Here is a 10,684-nt window from a genome sequence, read left to right as displayed (position 1 = left end):
TAGGGCTTAAAAAACTAAAGCGTTTAATGGTTGCTCTACAAACAAATTCAAAATGAAAATTTCCTGCCTGTCTTATTTGGCTTTTAAATACTTTAGCTCAATGTGACTGAGGGAAAAATATTTTCTCTGTCTGCATTTCCAAAATCCCTTTCATTTTAGGATTTCAGGGAATTTTAAATCCTCAAATAAGTCTCACTGCATCTTTCTGGGATTAGTTTGTGAAACCAAATTTACTCTTCTTCGCTTTTTCTGGGGTGAAGTGAGTTAGAGATGCCGGTAGTTCAGATCCCACATGCCTGGCCCATCCAAGGACACTCCTGGCAGGGGGGAGAAGAGAGTTTAAGAAAAGAAACAGAAGTCACATTCCCCACTTTTCCTTACAACACAATTAAACAATCTTGTACCTGGTTAAAAGAATTATTTACATCTATTTTTGTGTTAACATCATCATGGAAATAAATGGTATCCATTTACACAATCTAGATGACACAGATTTACATGTTCTAAGTAAACCTGGAATTGTCAAAACCACCTGAGAGCACTCAAATGGGAGAAAACAGAAATATGTTTTGCATCTGCATTTGAGACTCTGTTGGCACTCCACAGCAGGCAGGGCAGTCCAACCTCTGCTGAGACACGGCAGCGAGGGTTTTGTCCCAGCAAACAGCCGGGATTTCTCCTCACTACCAAACTCCTGCTAAAGACACAGGTGGATGTGGACGGTAAAGTTCATTCCTCTTTGTCTTCTGCTTTTAGAGGTACAGGACGCCTTGAGTCACGATTTAGAGATTTCCTTTGTAGTTCAGAAGCTTATTTTCACTTAATCATAGACCCCCCAGAGCAAGGAATTAATCTTCCTGCCCTAAAGGAGGGATTCGGAGAAACCAGCTGAGGAAAATTTGCCTTTTCTCTTGACTGCTGCAACGACATTTTTGTGCCTGAATGCACCAAGTCTTCTTGAAAACCCTGTGTCAAGCCAAACAACCCACATCTGGCGCTCCAGACAGTTTCCTGTTGTTGAGGTGCACCAAGAAGTGCATCACTCTATTATGAACAAGCACAAACAAGGACCTGGCATCTCTTTTATCCCCAGGTGTTCATTCCCTCTCGAGGACTTTGGATATACAGCACACTCTGGCAGTTTTGAGAGGGCTCGTGTGCATACAAATGTGCACAGACACCACATTATATTTATTCATAAGAATAAAATCACATCCCACTGATATTCCATCAGCAAACGTTCTCACCAGTGTGACGTGCTTGCAAAAATAGCAACTGTATTCATTAAGGATTAAGTGGCAAATGATTGTCTGGTTCAAAGAGTGTTTCAAATACTCAAATAAGGCCCCTGCACACAGGTTTTGCCACATAGCTTTTAGAGATTGTACTTGAGGGAGTGGAGTGGTGGGGTAGGTATATTTTCTGTTATTCTTTCGGTTTTGTAGTACTTGCTGAAAATATGCTTCCAACCCAAGTATGATGCATGTAATCTTTATTCTGTCAAGCTGCTGTGGCTGTAGGAGTGCAGAAAGCTGGCAGCTCGTAAAACAGCACTCTATATTGAGAACCTGCAAACATATAATCAGTGCTTGCTACATGAGGAGTTCACCTTGCTTCAGTAGGTGCTGCAGAGATTTTTTTTCCATGGCCCTGCTTTATAAGCAGCGTTTTTGTATAATTATGCTAGAATTAGACATTAGCATCAGAAAGGAGGAAGTGGGAACACTGCTTTAATTCATCTAGTCTTCATCAGCATAAATATATGTCAAGCATTTCTTTTATTAAACTTAACAGTAACATGTAGATGGGATTTCAGTTCTGTCGAATTTTTTTCTCTCTTCTCAAATAGTAGAATTTCCTCAGAAAAAAATGTTAAACCTATTGCAGGGAGGGACAAAGCACTTGAAGTGTTATTAACCTCTTCTATTACCACTTTCAGTTGTGAACCAGCACGTGTATAGACTGCTTTCATTCATGAATGGCTGCAATCACTGAGGTATTTACTGCCTTTTTCAAATGCTTGTAGAAATCAGTAGGTTCACTGCAACATCAATCTCTTGTGCTCCCATGGCTTGAAATTATTAGGGGAGGCAGAACTTAGGGAGACTGTTTTTCTTAGTGCTGGTGTCGCAGCAGAATCTCAGGAGCAAACCGGGGAACTTGGATTTTGGTCGACATTTTGATTAGACCCTGCAGAAACCAGTGTCCAATGGTACTTTGAACTCACAAACTGATATTCCGATGTTCTACTTCCAGGCTGGGAAACAAAGGCAATGAGAAAATACCTTGCCCAAGGTCAAGCAAGGTAACAGTGGGACAGCCAAGAATACCTCTCCTCCTAGAACACCCAGTCCTGAATCCTAAGGCAGCAGGGCCATAATGCAACTTTTTCTCACCTTTGAACTCACTAGAGATTCCAGCAGGTGAAGTGAGAGAAACCACTTCACACACCCTGGCACATGCATCCATCTCAATGCAGACAACCCACCAAGCTTTTGAGGGACAAGGAGCACTTATGGTGAAAAAAATGCAAGCAAGCCACACATGGGCTTCCTTTCCAACAATTTATTTTTGTCTTGAACAAATTACTGAGCTCTGTTGTTCTCAAGCCCTGTAGTGACCCATGCCTTGCAATGCACAGTCTGACTCCTCAGCAGCACCTGCAGAAATGTCTGTAATTTTGACAGTGAACAACTGCCTGCCACAAAACATAGAACTGGGAGCCCTAAGCCTGTAAGAGCCTTTAAAGAATCTCAATTTGATAAGGGGTGGATGTAATTACAGGTTGAGATGCTGGCTGCACAGCATTAACCAGTGACATCTCTGTTCCATGGTGGTTTCTACCACCTACAGACCCTTTTCTTGCTCTTTCTTGTCTCCTGCTCCCTGTCCCCACCACAGTGTGCCCTGAGGGGCGCCAGGGTGACGCGCTGTACTGGGGAATTGGCTGGGAGGCATCTATATCAAAAACATGCATGAAAAGAACCAGAGGGTTTTTCTTTTTTTTTCTTCTCCTTTTCCGACTCAGTTTCTAGGCACTTTGAACAACTCAAAGAGTCAGACAGCCTCTTTTTAAAAATTAAAAAAAAGTTTTTCTTGATCTGTATGATCCTTTGAATGTGTAAAGTTAAATAATTTTTGTTGACTGTTAAGTATTCATCCATAAACCCTTTAATCCAACAACATTTTAAGAAAGCTAACATGTTTGTCAAGAAGAGACTGGCAGGGTAAAGCATCGACACAAAATGAACAACATAGAAAGGCTCCTTTTTGAGAAGAGCATACGTTATTACAAATTAATCTGCCGCAGGTTTACTAAGGAAAACAGTTGTTTTGCTCATCGTCTTTCAGCTGAACCTCTCTGTGAATAAAATGTGGCTGTGGTTGAATGAATTTCCCTCGCTTCACCAATTTCATAAATGAAGATATTGTGCACACGGGGAGTGAGCGCCGCACCCGGGGCCGCGCCGAGAGCGCCGCTGGCAGGTGCCGTGGGCTGGGCCGGCTCCGGTCACGGGGCGACCTGGGTCACATCCTGCCCAAGGGGGGAAAGCGATGCTTTCCTTTGCTGCAATGCAAAAAAAACCTTTGTTGCATTTGGAAATTATGTGGAAGAAAGCATTGCTCTCTGTTTTTTCTATTTTAAACTCCAGAGAAGTGAAGGGACCTGCATTGAGCTGTTTACGGGGTCAGCTGTGCTGGAGGGCACCCATAGATGCAACTGCAGACCGGGTTTTGGATGGATAAACACAAAGGAGAAGTGAATCAGGGATGCTGGATCCCACAGATCTGTTGCACCCAGTAGCTGTCCTAGCAGTGAGGGTGGCAGCCCACACCATCCCTTGGCTTCAGTAGAGGCTTCCCTGAAGAGAGCCTGGGTTGGAACCAGCTCACAGGCATCAGGGCAAGGGGGTGGCTCCTTTCACGGGGCTCTTTGACATTCCTGAGGCCAGCACCTGCCCATCCATCAGTAGGTCTGAGGGACAGCCCACAGAGGACAAGATCAACTGGTTCTCCTTAAAATAAATCATAAACAAAGGTAGAAATTTAAAGACTTGTTTAATTCCAAGCTCCAGGTGAAAGCTTGCCAGCTCAGACAACAGTGCAAGACTAGGTAATAGGGAGGTGAATTAAAAGCAGTCAGTTTTACTTCCAAAAGTCTCCTAATGTTCAAGCGAGTGGTAAATGCAATCCCGACAGCAGGAGGGCCACACAGACATAAGTACATGTTCCCCATCTGCAGGACTGGCTGCTTGCTCTGGAGATGTGCCTGCAGGACGGCGGGCACTGATTCTTGCCCTCACACAAGAGGGCGTGAGCAGCCAAGGGAAGCAGCGGTGCCTGTCTTGGCCCTGGAGGTGTTGCTGGTTTGATGACATAATTGACCAAAGGGATATTTTGCAACCTGTTCCCAGCAGTGGCAGGACAGAGACTGACTGAGGGAAATTCCTTGGAGAAACTGGGGGATGGATGCAGAGAAATCTCTGAATGTCTGCACTCAGCACATGTGATGAGCCAGACAGTGGGGCAGAGGCAGAAAGAGCCCGTGTAGGTCTGTGACCCAGACTGCCTCATCTTGGGTTAGCTTTTTCAGTCTTTGTGGCCAGTACAAACAAAATTACGTCTGACAGAGATGCCAGACTGGATATTTGACTTCCACAGAGCATCCTGGAATTCTGAAAAGACCTTTTCCCCTTGCCTCTGCTCTTAATTAGCACCCTGGAAGGAGGTGGCTGCAGTAAATTTGTAATTAAGTTAGAACAAAAATAGTTATTTAGGCTGACCACATCCATTCAACACAGTAATACATATGTAAAGTGATCAGAATCACACTGCCTGGGCTTTACTCCCTCTTTAAGCCATCGGTCGACAGCCTTGGGATCCACAAAGGTGATTTTTAAACCAGAGAACTAAACGAGCCCCACGAAAAGGCAGCCTCCTTTCTGCAAGGCATTTTCACACTGAGGCAGGTGAGTTGCTGACCTTATGGCATCTGACTGACTTTAACAAGCTGCAGCAGCTTCACCTGACACCGGGTGGCCTCCCCTAAGTGTGAACATTCCCCCTGTGCTTTGAAGATCAAAGGAAAACAAAGATAACTTCCAGTTTTGACATGGAAACTGAAACCACTGCCCCAGGGACTATCTTGGGCTTCACTCCCATGAGCGCTCAGCATTTTTCAGGCTTTTCCCAGGCAGAGCCCAGGGACACAGCAGGACATTGTCCTGTCACACCCAAGCTGGCAGGCTTCACCGCCGCAATTTTCACCGTTCGGTCGGGATAACAGGCATCTTTATTATCTTTTCCAGCCCTCCAAGGAAGTGTCTTGCTGTTTATTCTGCACGATCTCTCCTAGCCCTGACCTGCTGCGCCAGCTGCCTCTTCTTGCACCCCCAGCTCCCTCACAGAGGGAGGACGAAGAAGGAAATGAGAAGAGAAACCAGGATGGGAACACTGTCTGAAGCCTCTTGGCAGCCTTGCGTGCTGTCTGCAGACATTTCCCACGTGTCCCGACAACCTTTCCCCAGGATCCCACAGGCCGCAGCACGGAGTGTGGCAGTAGCTGGCTACGCAGAACTCTTCTGCTTCCCCCTTCTTCATGGCTGGAGTGTATCCCCACCAGATCTCACAGCCAGGTCCAGAAAAACGCCTCTCAGCTGGCTTTAGTAATCAGAGCTGCCAGGAGCCACTTTAACACTTAGTAGCACAGGGAACAATTTACCCTCCCCTTCTCTCCACTGGTGGTCCCTGATCAATTCTCTCGAGCATATCTGCCTGCCTCTGTCATGCTGACTGCCAGAAAACCAGCTGCTCTTCACAGCTGGATTTAGTAAACTGAACCATGTCATTGCTTTAGCACTCAGTAGCAGACAGATTTCTTGCCACCCACCCAGGTCTCCCATCGCCTGGCAGAGTGGCTGTAGTGGCTGTCTGAAAGTGCTCCACAATTGGTTTTGTTTTTAATTAAGTAATACATTATATCCTGGGGGAAAAGAATAAAAAAACCCACCAAAAAAAAAAAAAAAAAAAAAAAAAAAAAAAAAAAAAAGCAAAACCCCACAACAAACTCTCTCTTCTAATAAGGAACATATGGACTTACAAGCACAGTACAATAAATACATCATGGTAACAAGATTTTGTGCTTAGGACAGTCTTTGTCATGGGTCTAATATGCATTGCAAACATATGAATAAAGCTTTATGCCCTTCTCAGATATCATTATCCCTGATGCAAGACAGGATCCAGAGACATATAGATAAGCCTGTGAGAAATATTTAGAGAGAATTCCAGGTTTGCTCTAGCACCAAAATGCTTCTTTCATGAGCAAAACCACATCAGCAAAGCTCTGTTTTACCAACAGAGCAGAAATATCCTCTGCAGAAGTGAGCTGTCCTGTGGAAAACACAGTTTTGCTGCTATAGTCCTTTTCTATATACTCAAGGGATCCATCTGGTCAGTTTGGTCAGTCCAGGTCTCACTCACTTCCTTTATGCTTTTGACAAATGTGGCTGTGCCAGCAGGAGCAGCTGCATCACTTGCCCTGAAAATCCACAGGGAGAGCCCACAACTGATCCCAGACTGCCTGACCCTGGGCTCTCTGTGAGCCGCAGTAATTACTCAGGGTAATGTGGGTAGTGCTGGGGAGACCTCAGGCTGAAAGCATATCTAGGAGATGAGCACAGTTCTGCTCCATCCCTGCTAGGAATCTCTTCACCCTGGCCAGCCGCTTGGGGCCCAGCTGGATGGAAGTTAATGGTCATGCTGGAATTCCTGTCAATTGATTTTCCAGTTAACTTGACTTAACATGATTGGAAGCATTAGAGCAGAGAGGATATACCCATTGCTCCAGTTGAGTCCTGTAGACTTCAAATGTCATTTCAATGCAGAAGCAAGTCTTAGCTCCAATTAGAACCAAAGCTTCCTTAAAATAAAGATATAATGGAAAGATTAATCCAGGGCCTGATCCAAATCCCAGTGTGTTCTGGGGCTCTTCTCCCCACCAAGGAAATAGGCTTTGGTTCAGAGCCTGGAGGCAGCTCACGATGTATGGGCAATTTAATAACGAGAGATGACTCACCCACTGTCTGCTTTACAAAGGAATCTCAGAAATGGGGTATCACTGTGACAGAAATCAACCACTATTCACACACAGACAACCCCCCCAAGCCCCCCACAAAAAAAGAGAGCCCATAAAAACTACATTGTCATGTCACTTGGGAGACAAACCTGGTCCAATTACCACTTACTCAAATGTTTAACTTTACTAACATGAGTAGTTTAGAAAACCAAATCTGGGGAAAAAATGGTTATGCCAAGGGGGTTTGAAGTTCAAATTGAGGCCTTTATCAGTTTGCCTTTAATTTCTGAGCCTCTAACATCCCAACAGATCAGCAACCTTTATGTGGTGCATGTTCTGAAGTCCTAGTTGTGACTGCAGGTAGCACAGGCTGAGGCTGGAGCAGGATTTATAATAAAGGTCTTTCCCACTTCTCCTCATGCAGTGTGTCTTATGGGTCACATGGCTCCCATGAAAGCTTGTGTCCTATGTGCTTTCCATCCATGATCTGCCCAACACAGGTCATATTCTGGGATATGAGAAGAATCCCTGACAGAAATATGGGAGTCCCCAGGCAATGCCATCCCTGAGGCCCTTTAAGGTTCTTTCCCCCTTTCTATCTACCATGGTCACTCCTGATCTTGAGTTGCCGCCTTTATGGGTTTGTTTGGTGTCCTGCTAGGATTCCCAGAAGCTACCAATAACATCCAGTGACTTTGATAGGCTAGTGCATGAAAGGGATATCTAGGGGCCACACTTCTCAATAGCTAGACAAAGCTGGAAGAAGTACTGAGCATTTCAGCTATTGCTGCAGAAGCTTTTTGTCTTGGTAACCTTTACATTCCCTGCAAGTGTTCATAGGCAGGACACATAGGGATGTATCACCACTGCTGATGGAAAGCATGAATGGATTTAGAAGGCTTTACTTAGATGTCAGAGTACATTGAATTTTGAAGCTGAAATAAAAAGATTGAAATGACCCCAAAGTTTCTAATGCAATGGTAAAATAAAGTAGGATTTTACAACTGAGGCCCTGGTGTCAGAACTCCATTTGATTTTCTCTGATGACTCAACCTATTTCATGAGCTATTTTCATATTTCCTATTTAGCAAACTTACTCATGTCTCAGTAAAAGACTATGATGTGATAAAGCCAAGAAACCGTAATGTGTGGTACTGGTAACACCTCCCACGTAAAAAAAAAATCCTACTTCCATATTTATGTGGCTCTGCAAATTGGTTCCTGTCTCTTTCTCCCCAGAGAGTGAGCTGGCAGTGTGTCTACTCTCCAATTAACATGAAGCTGTGAAAAGTGGAGATGGAGGGTCAAATTCACCATACCTGGGGCCTCACACATTTTTTTTTTCCATGTTACAGGCACATTTGGACCTTTGACTTCCCTGCAAGGCAAGTGTTGTTTTTAGCATACAAATGACAATGCCTGCAGAATACCTTCTTCATTCATACTTTGTCTCCTAAAAAAAGAAGCTCCCATGATAAGGCAAGAAGCTAAGAAGAGCTGTCTACCTTGTGGTGCTCAGGGAATGGGGATGGGCCAGCTCAGGACCAGCTCCCCATGGAGCAGCTCAGTTTGAACTGGGTTTTACTGGTAAGGATGCAATTTCTACCTATTGGAAAGCTCTTTAGGCAGGAAGAAGCAGGAGAAAGCCTATGTTTTGTAACCAGAATAGACTGCAAATCACACCAGCAAATGTATGGACTAAAAAGACATTTAGGGACACTTAAGGACAGCACCCACTCATCCAACTCCACCCTAGATTTCTTCACAATCTGATTTGCAGTGATGTAAAGATATGTATTTTTTTGTGGCAGTTTCTTGAATGCTTGTTTCTCCCGGAGACAGAAAGGAAAGACAGCATGTGCAGAGCAGAGCCAGAGGCTGAGCAACTGCTCTTATGCTTGCAGCATAATTGCTCCTTGCAAACCTAAAAGCAAGGGACCAAAAGCTACATGGCACAAGCCCTGTTCAGTCCTCCAGGATCTGCAACAGGTCCTGAGAGGCACCCAGCTGTCCCTGGAGAGCACAAGGGTGCTCCATCAGGAGTGTGAATGGGGAGATGTCATGTTCCAGCACAGCTCTGAACTAGCACAGCTCTGCCTAGCTATAGGCAACAGAACTTGCAAAATCCTCTTTAACATTTGCTCTCATATTCTCTGGATTCTGGTATCATAATGGATAAGCTCTAACTAAAGCTCAGAGTATACCAGTCCTGACATCTTTCCCTCATTTTCTTCTTCTGAAGAATGAAAGCATCCTGATAGCAGCCTTCCCCTTGCTGTTATAGCTACAAGGGTCTCTACTTTCCATCAGAATTTTGTTTTTGAGGCCCCTATTCCTTTGTGAAGCTTAGCTGGCAGAGGGACACAGGCACATTGAACCAGGCAGTTCAGCCTTCCACCCTTCAGCTCTGAGATTCCCCACACACCTGCCTGACCTGAGCTTCCATCCTTAGCAATGAGCCACTCAAACCCAAGCTCATTTGGGCTATAAAAGCCTCCTGAATCTTCCATCCAACCAAATCTGGTGAATTTCCTCAGTGCACAACCACAAAACATGAGTGGAACTGTTCCTTTCCCCAAGGATGAAGGTACCTATTGGGTGCTGCTGTTTGGAAGCAGAGAACCAGGGACCCTACCCTGCACATGTGACTTCAAACACATTGCCTTTTCCCAGGTAGGTTCTATCCTGATTTGACACACTCACCTTCATATATTAGTGCTCAGATCAGAGATCTCACACTAGCACTGAAGTAGCAGAGCAGGCATCAGCATGAACATGGGAATACAGCCCTCTGGGAGGCAGCATTTGCATCCCACTCTGACTTGGATGCTGGGATTTCCCTTTGCAAGAAGGAGAGGTGAATTGATCTTCTCCAGCCAAGAAGAGGGGGCCCCTGCCCTGAGCAGGAGCATAAACATCAGTGTGCTGTGTCCAGGCATGACAACAACTCCTATTCAGGCTCCCACAGGGCTGTGGCCTTCTATCCTTGCTGAATCCCAGCCCAGCATCTCCCTCTGCTAACACTGTGCTTAAAGCCCAGGATAAGACCTCTCTTCCAAACACAAAGCAGTGCCCTTCCCTCTCTGCTAATACCTGGCTCCTCCATCTGGCCTGTGATCTTTTCCAGCTGCCTTGGTCAAAGGTCAAGATCAGCAGTCCCTCTGTTAACCCCTTCAGCCCACTGCCTTGTGCCCTGCAAATATTCCATCATTAACTCTGCTGAGGGTTTCAGCTTTCCAATCCTTAAGAAACAAAGCTGGTTGTCCGCCCAGAAGGGTTTAGTGCAGTTGTAATGAGAACTGTTGGCTGCTCTGTTTCTGTCCAGACTGTAGGTCTCAGTACTCTGGACATGGCCACACTCACTAAGCTCAACGGCCTTTCTGCTTGGGTGCTTGTGTGGGCTGAGAGGCAGAAAGCCCTTTCCAGAGTTTCCCAAAGGGGACCAATTAGGTCTTTCATAAAATTAATTGATCTGCTCTTACTAGATCATCTGCTTTACCTCCCTGGCTGCTGGTTCCTGTGTTCAGGTTTCCCAGAGCGCAGGCAGGGCTGCTGACACATCCCTCTGACTCTGGGTAAGAAATCCAAGGCACATCTCCAGTAAGA

General features: G+C 45.3%; 1 long non-coding RNA gene across 1 annotated transcript; it reads right to left on the bottom strand.

Annotated features, from left to right (window-relative positions):
- Nucleotides 1-3,650: 3,650 nt before the first annotated feature.
- Nucleotides 3,651-10,117, bottom strand: LOC137478285 (uncharacterized). Its single transcript, XR_011001490.1, has 3 exons — nt 9,782-10,117; nt 8,398-8,456; nt 3,651-4,110 (listed from the first exon to the last, which is right to left on the bottom strand). It is a non-coding gene; the product is annotated as an uncharacterized lncRNA (long non-coding RNA).
- Between the last annotated feature and the right edge of the window lie 567 nt (nt 10,118-10,684).

This window comes from Anomalospiza imberbis, chromosome 8 (assembly GCF_031753505.1).
Source record: "Anomalospiza imberbis isolate Cuckoo-Finch-1a 21T00152 chromosome 8, ASM3175350v1, whole genome shotgun sequence".
NCBI lineage: Eukaryota > Metazoa > Chordata > Aves > Passeriformes > Viduidae > Anomalospiza > Anomalospiza imberbis.
Note: the sequence above shows the minus strand (reverse complement) of the source record. Positions and strands in the feature narration are given on the sequence as shown.